Below are 7,982 nucleotides of genomic sequence, written 5' to 3' on the forward strand. Positions count from 1 at the left end.
AGCCCTCTTCTCTCTCACCCCGGGGGTGACCCACTGGTGCGTCCACGACGTCGACACCGGGGAGAACCCCCCCATACGACACAGAGCCTACCGGGTGCCTGACCGAGTGCGGGCCTGCATCCAGGCCGAAGTAGCGAAGATGCTGGCCCTGGGGGTCATCGAGCCTTCCGACAGCCCGTGGGCCAGCCCTGTCGTCCTGGTGCCCAAGGCCGCAGCTCCCGGTCACCCCCCGGAGTTGCGATTCTGCGTGGACTACCGAGCCCTGAATGTAGTAACCAAGACAGACGCACACCCGATACCCCGGGCCGACGAACTGATCGACCGCCTAGGGGCCGCTCGCTACTTGAGCACGCTGGACCTCACCGCCGGGTACTGGCAAATCCAGCTCACCCCCGGCGCCCAAGAAAGATCCGCCTTTTCGACTCCGGATGGGCATTACCACTTTCGGGTGATGCCCTTCGGAATGAAGAACGCCCCGGCCACCTTCCAAAGACTGGTGAACAAGGTTTTGGCCGGGCTTGAGGCCTTCAGCGCGGCCTACTTAGATGACATTGCCGTGTACAGCAACCACTGGGCCGAGCACCTCCTCCACCTGGAGGCCGTCCTGGCCGCCCTCCAGCGGGCCGGGCTCACAATCAAGGCCAGCAAATGCCAAATCGGCCACGGATCCGTGACCTACCTGGGCCATCAAGTGGGGAGCGGGCAGGTGGCCCCCCTCCAAGCGAAGATAGATGCCATCCAGACCTGGGAACCCCCCACTACCCAGACCGCTGTCCGGGCCTTCCTGGGCCTCACCGGATACTACCGGCGGTTTATCCGGGACTATGGGAGCATTGTTGGCCCCCTCACAGAGTTAACGTCCAAAAAACAGCCCAAGAAGGTATACTGGACACCCCGCTGCCAAACAGCCTTCGACACCCTCAAAACGGCCATGTGTACTGCTCCGGTGCTGCAAGCCCCGGACTACCAGAAGGAGTTCGTGGTACAGACGGACGCCTCCGAGTATGGGATCGGGGCCGTCCTCTCCCAAACTGACGAAAGGGGGCTCGACAGACCAGTGGCCTTCATCAGCCGGCGACTACTGCCCCGGGAGCAACGCTGGAGCACTATTGAGCGCGAGGCCTTCGCTGTGGTGCGGGCCCTCAAGAAGCTCCGGCCCTACCTCTTTGGCGCCCACTTCCGGGTCCAGACCGACCACCGGCCCTTGCAATGGTTAATGCGAATGCGGGGCGAGAACCCCAAGCTGCTGCGATGGTCCATCTCGCTACAAGGGATGGACTTTGACGTCGAACACCGGCCCGGCAATGACCACGCCAACGCCGACGGCCTGTCCCGCTTCTTCCGCCTTGACGAGGAGAATCCCCAAGGAGATGGGTGACTCTCCATGCCTTCGGCTGGGGGGGACGCCTGTTGGACCTGGCCTCGTGGCGTGGTCCTTAACCCCCTGGATTGTGGCCGTTCCCCGCCCCGGCCGTCACGGGCCACCCGTCTGGACTGCACCAAGGCCCTTCACCCGGAGCTACACGTGGTCGCATACTCCTCGTGGCTCCGCCATCTTGTTGGCATCCACGTCACACCGTGCCCCAGCCGGCGCGACCCCGCTCAACCCAGCCTCGACCCCAACGAAGCCCCGACATCGAGGCACCACGAACTGGCCAGGGGGTGCCGCAGGAACCATTCATCGCCCCGGCGGAGGACAGTATCGATGGGACCCCCAACTGTCCTCCCCTCTCGAGGTGTGATCACCCTGCAAACTCCCATGGGCCTGGCGCCTCTCCTGCTGGGCGTCTGGCCACCTCCACCCGGCCACTCCGCCCCCTCGGGCGCATAGGTCCGGACATCAAAGGGCTCCAGACCTATATCTGGGGCGACCCCACCACAGCTCGGCAGTTGTATCCCGGAGTCGAGAGCCCTGCTGATTGAATCGCGGCTGACCCTACGGAGAAGAACTCTTGTCGGAACCATCACGAGCCCTGCTGACTGCGTCGCGGCTCCCTCCTGTGAACCCTTTTCTGAACCACCTGGAACATCGGAGCCCTGCAGACGCCGTCGCGGCCCAACCTCGCTGGAACCTTCCTCGGAGCCCTGCTGACGACGTCGCGGCTCGAGCTGAACAGAGACCATCTTGAGAGCCCTGCTGATTGAATCGCGGCTCTCCACGAACTGTACGCCAGAGCCCTGCTGACGCCGTCGCGGCTCGACCCCTCCGAGATCGGAGGTCCTCCAGCGTGAGGATAAGAACTGGGCCCCAGGTACCCTCGTACCACATTCCTGCCAAAGACTGTCCCGCTACCCCTACCCTTCCAAAGAGACATTGAGACTTTTGGTGGATCCCTCGATCCCTTCGTGTAAATATTGAGCTCGTAACCTTTTATTGATGATAAAGAATTGCTTGTCTTGAGACAACCTCCTTGAGTCCGGTGTGGTGGTGTTACTGTGCTAGTACGGGATAGGAGAAGGATCTCTCAGGAGACTTCTCGGCAGCGCTCGGCTACTTCGTGCAGTGAGAGGGCCCCCCCCTTGGTGGTCTCACCGACTCCTCGGGGTCCGCCTTCCAACATTTGGTGGCCAGCGACGGGATCCGAGCCGAACGCAGTACGTACCAGCCAGTACCCACTAGCTACCCATCCAAACGAATAGCATCATGAGCAGCCAGGAAAACAACGCGACAATGGAGTTCCAGCCCGAACGGCTGGAAGAATATACGCACAAAGAATTAAAACAGTTCTGCAGAGACAAAGGCATTGCAACCACCAGCCTCGGTACCAAGGAAGAGATGCAGAAAGCTCTGAGGGCATGGTTGGAGGCTGGGGCAGGCCCCTCCCAGGAAGAAGGGCCCTTGCCCCTGACGGAGACCACAGCAACCGCACTGACCCCGGCAACCGGAGGAAGAAAGAGCCTAGAAACTGGCCTCTCCGAGGAAGAAATACGAGAGCGGGAAAAGGTCCGGAGCCACGAACTAGAGCTCGCCCGACTGCGGCTGGACGGCGAACTCCAGCTGGCAGAAAAGAAACTGGCCCTCGAGCAGCTACGCCTTCAAGAAGAAATAGAAGAGAAGAGACGACACCGGGAGTTGGAGGAAAAGAAACTGACTCTTGAGCACGAGCGCAGTCTCAAGGAGCTCGAGATCAAGGCCAAGAACGGAGGGACCAACACCCCCAGTACTAGAGACACTCTACCGCCCCCCGAGGCCAAGGTGCATATCCCGAAGGAGGTCGTCAAGGAGTATTACAAGAATGACGATATCCAACAATGGTTCAAGGCCTACGAGGTGGCCATGACCTCCCATCGGGTGCCCCGAAAAGACTGGGGCGCAGGCCTGTGGGGGCGATTCCTGAGTGAAGGGCGGGACACGCTGCTCCAGCTACCGGAGGAGGTGATGACCTCCTACGATCACATGAAGGAGGCCCTGCTCACCCGATACGGGCTAACAGCGGAGATGTACCGCCAGCGGTTCCGAGACTGCAAGAAAATCCCGGGTACCACATGGGTGGAATATGTGGACTTTTTCAGTCGGGCCCTAGAAGGGTGGATCAAAGGCAGCAAAGTAACCACCTACGGACAACTGGTCGACCTCATCGTCTGGGAACACCTTTCCAATAATTGCTTCGTGGAACTGAGACAGCACCTCCTCGACAGCAAAATGACCGACCCGCGAAAACTTGCCGTCGAGGCCGATCGATGGGTCAACTCCCGGGTCCCCCGGAGCTCAATGGGGGAGTACCAGAGGAACCCCAACGGACCCCCACGCCAGCGCGGTGGGGGGGGAGGGCCGAACAGGAACCGAGACCCTCCCGCTGGGGCCCCCAGGAGCCCCCCTCGAGGGCCACCGCAGCCACATCTCTCCCCGAGCCTAGCGCGAAGGGTGGGCCCGGCCCGACCCGGACCACGGCCACCCGTGACCTGCTATGGCTGCCAACAAACCGGACACTTTGCCAGCGACCCGGCCTGCCCCCTGAACCGAAGAAACGGGGCCGGCGGGCCCCCGCCCCGGCAGCTGACAGCCGCCGCCTTGGGGGGAGAGGAGGAAGAAGAGGCCCTCGACCGAGAAAACACTGAGTGGGAGCCGGCAGCCATGTCCCTGGTCTGCCTGGGTAGCCGAGAGATGGTACCCTGCACCCCCATCCCCACCAACACCCAGAAGTACCGGCAGCAGGTCACGGTCAACGGACAACGGGCCGAAGCCCTTCGCGACACCGGCGCCAGTATCACCGCTGTCCGCTGCCACCTGGTGACCCCTCAACAGATTCTACCGAATGTGCTGTGCCCGGTGCGGACGGCCGACAACAGTGAAAGCCTATGCCAGATGGCCCTGGTCCCCTTCGAGTGGGGAGGGGTGACGGGCCTGCTGAAGGTGACGGTGCGCGACGACGCCCCGGTCGACTGCCTCCTGGGGAACGACTTGGAGAGTTCCCCCTGGGCTCAAGTAGAACGACGAGAGCACCTCCGAATGTTGGGACTGGCTGATTGGGCCTGCGCCATCACCCGGTCCATGACCGCCCAGGCCCCCCGCTCCTCCTCGACCTCCGGGACGGCCCGACCCGAGGGGCTCACACACCCTCCCGCCAGCAGCGAGGAGGAGGCGGACACCGACCCCGGGCCCAGCGAATCCTCCCCCGAAGAGATGGCTTCTCCGAGCGCCCTACCAGAACTGACGCAATGGCAACATGAAGGGGGCCCCACCCGAGAGCAGTTCCAGCAAGAGCAACAGTCCTGTCCCTCTCTCGAAGGGGTCCGACAGCAGGCGACCGCGCAAGCCAACGGTGACCAGACCGGCACCCACTGGATCTACTGGGCCGAGGGCCTGTTGTACAGTGAACAGAAAGTGGCAGAACTCGGGGCCGGCCGCGTGTTGGTGGTCCCCCTCCGCTTCCGGGAGTTCCTTCTCAACCTGGCCCATGATGTGCCCCTCGCCGGACACTTGGGGCAAGACAAAACGTACAGTCGTCTGGTGACCCACTTCTACTGGCCTCGGATGCGGAGAGATGTGGACAACCACTGCCGGTCCTGCCAGACCTGCCAAGCCAGCGGGAAGACGGGGGGTCGGGTCAAGGCCCCCCTCCAGCCCTTTCCCGCCGTCAGCACCCCGTTTGAACGAGTCGGAATCGACATTGTGGGACCCCTGGACCCCCAAACCGCCCTGGGCCACCGCTTCATCCTGGTCCTCGTGGACCACGCCACCAGGTACCCAGAGGCGGTCCCGCTCAGAACTATAACGGCCCCTGTGGTAGGCCGGGCCTTGATGGGGATCTTCTCCCGAGTGGGATTCCCCAGCGAAGTGGTGAGCGACCGTGGCACGAACTTTATCTCCAGGTACATGCGGTCCCTGTGGCAACAATGCGGGGTCACATACAAGTTCACGACCCCATATCACCCTCAGGGGAACGGGCTGGTTGAGCGGTTCAACCGAACATTGAAAGGGATGATCCAGGGCCTGGAAGAACCCCTCAGGCGGAAATGGGATGTCCTGCTGCCCTGCCTCCTGTTCGCCTATCGGGAGGTCCCGCAGAAGTCCCTGGGGTTCAGCCCGTTTGAACTATTGTATGGGCACCCGGTCCGCGGACCACTCAGCCTGGTCAAGGAGGGCTGGGAGATGAAGCCCCGAGGCGCCCCTCCTGACGTCTACCGATACCTCCTGACCCTCCGAAACCAGACCCGCAAGTTCCGAGCCATAGCCGAAGCCAACCTCGAGGCCAGCCAGGAGGACATGAAGCGGTGGTACGATCGCAACACTTCTACGGTAGAATTCGAGCCAGGTCAGAAAGTATGGGTCATGGCCCCGGTCGAACCCGGCGCCCTCCAGGACAAGTGGACCGGGCCCTTCAAGGTGGTGGAGAAGAAAAGTCCCGTCACCTACCTGGTCGATCTGGAGTCCCCCCGGAACCCCCTCCGGGTCCTACATGCGAACAGGCTAAAACCCCACTTCGCCCGGACCGAACTGAGCCTGCTGCTGGCGACCGACCACATCATCACTGACATTGTAGCCAAATTTCCAGGGAGTACCCATGACTCCTACATATTCAGGAACAGTGGGATCTACACACGTCTGGCTGGGGGTGAATTTGGAGAAGGATACCTGCTAGGTAAATCAATGTGACACACCCTGATGTATAACTCTGATGTATGTGTTGGTGACTGTTATTAATGGCACTTCCTTTCCCACTTAGGTGATAGCGCATATGCCATGCGGGCATTTATCCTGACTCCATACTTCAACCCATCCACCCCAAGTAAGAGAAGCTACAATGTGGCACATACATCTACGCGCAACATTGTGGAGCGCACATTCGGACTCTTAAAAAGCAGGTTTCGCTGCCTCCACAAAAGTGGAGGTGCACGTCATTACCACCCCATCATCTGCTGTAAAATAATAGCAACATGTGCCATGCTGCATAACCTTGCCACAAAGAAAGGAACAGCAGTGGAACTAACTGACCTTGAGGACGAGGGTGAGGATTGTCCACAGCCAGAGCACAGCGCAGCAGGTGTGGCAGCAGCACCAGATGGGAGACACAGACGGGCTGAGATCACACACAACTATTTCTGAGTAAGTAAGGAGACACAGCCAATTACTGTAAGTGAGTGACGGTGTTTAATTAGCATAGCACACCGACACAACATGAAGGGCTTAACATGCCAGGTCAAAATGAAATGCAGATTACAAAGGTGATATGGGTTACATCACCCATATCGCAATACCATGTGATGGCTGGTATTACTTCCTGCGCCCACGCGCTGCACTGCTGCGTTCCTTGGGCACACTGTCCTCACTGGTAGTTTGTCCTGTGGCAGCACTGTGCTGTTCGCTGCGTCTCCTGGACTCTGTTATAGGGGGCGTGATGCTACTGCGGCTAGTAGCCTCTTCACTATCCCCCACCATCACCTGCACCTGTAGTGGCTACCTGGTTTGTTTGTAGCACTTCGAGTGCACTGGTCACTGTGACCAGCCCCCTTGCCACGTTACGGCTACAGTGGGCCATCTCCTCCTGCATGGCCACCGAGCACCTGCAGAGCAGAGAGGTGGCAGTGGAGAGGCGGTTCACCGCCTTAGTGTAGTTGTCCAGTTTATGCCTCTCCCTGTGCCTCACCAAACGGTCCTCATCCATTTTGCTGCACAGCAGCCTCACTGCCTCGGACATGCCCCTCATGCCCTCAGTCACTGAATTGCACATGCAGCTGATGCCCTTCTCTATTTGCAGCATGTGTCTATTCATTTGCACCATCTGCCGCTGGACTGACCTTATTGCTTTGCCTTGCAGGCGCTGCACCTTGAGCATGTTCCCCTCAAGACCGGCAAATACACTTTGTACCTCGCCCTGTGAAGCTGGACTGGATGCCCTTGCCCTGCGGCGTCTGGCACCTGTGTGGGCGCGCTCGGTAGGGGACTGTATGCCTGCACTGTTGGCATCATCTGCCACCGTGGACTGTTGGCCTCCCATGCTGTCCTCCACGGACACCTCCATCTGCTGGAGGCTAGCCACTGCATGCCTCCTGGGTCTCCGTGCTGGTGCCGGTGATGTGGGCGGTGGTGATGCTGGTGATGGTGATGTTGGTGGTGGTGGTGATGGTGGTGGTGGTGGTAGGCTGGTGTGCTCTGCAGGCGACAGGACCTCCTCCTCCTGTGTTCTCTCTCTCCTGGGTGCCCTTCCTGTGTTACCCTCTGCAGCCCTGCGCGATGACTCGCCTGTGGAGACAGAATGTACATTTGCTCACTTGTCTGGCAGCATTTGCGTAATAATACATTTCATGACTGCCAATCAAACTGACTGTTCTCTGCTTGCTAATTGCTGATGTGTGTCACATGCCTTTGGTTTCAGTGAAATGTTATGACGTGTTACTTCTGACTACATCTCCCATAATGCATTGCTGGTTTTCAGTAAAACATGTACTGGAGTGGGATTCATACTGCCTCATTGGGGATTGGGGCTTGGGGTTAGGGAGTGGGGGACACAGCATGCTGTGCATGCATCTTACCTTGTCTG

This window comes from Triturus cristatus, chromosome 3_1 (assembly GCF_964204655.1).
Source record: "Triturus cristatus chromosome 3_1, aTriCri1.1, whole genome shotgun sequence".
Classification (NCBI taxonomy): Eukaryota; Metazoa; Chordata; class Amphibia; order Caudata; family Salamandridae; genus Triturus; species Triturus cristatus.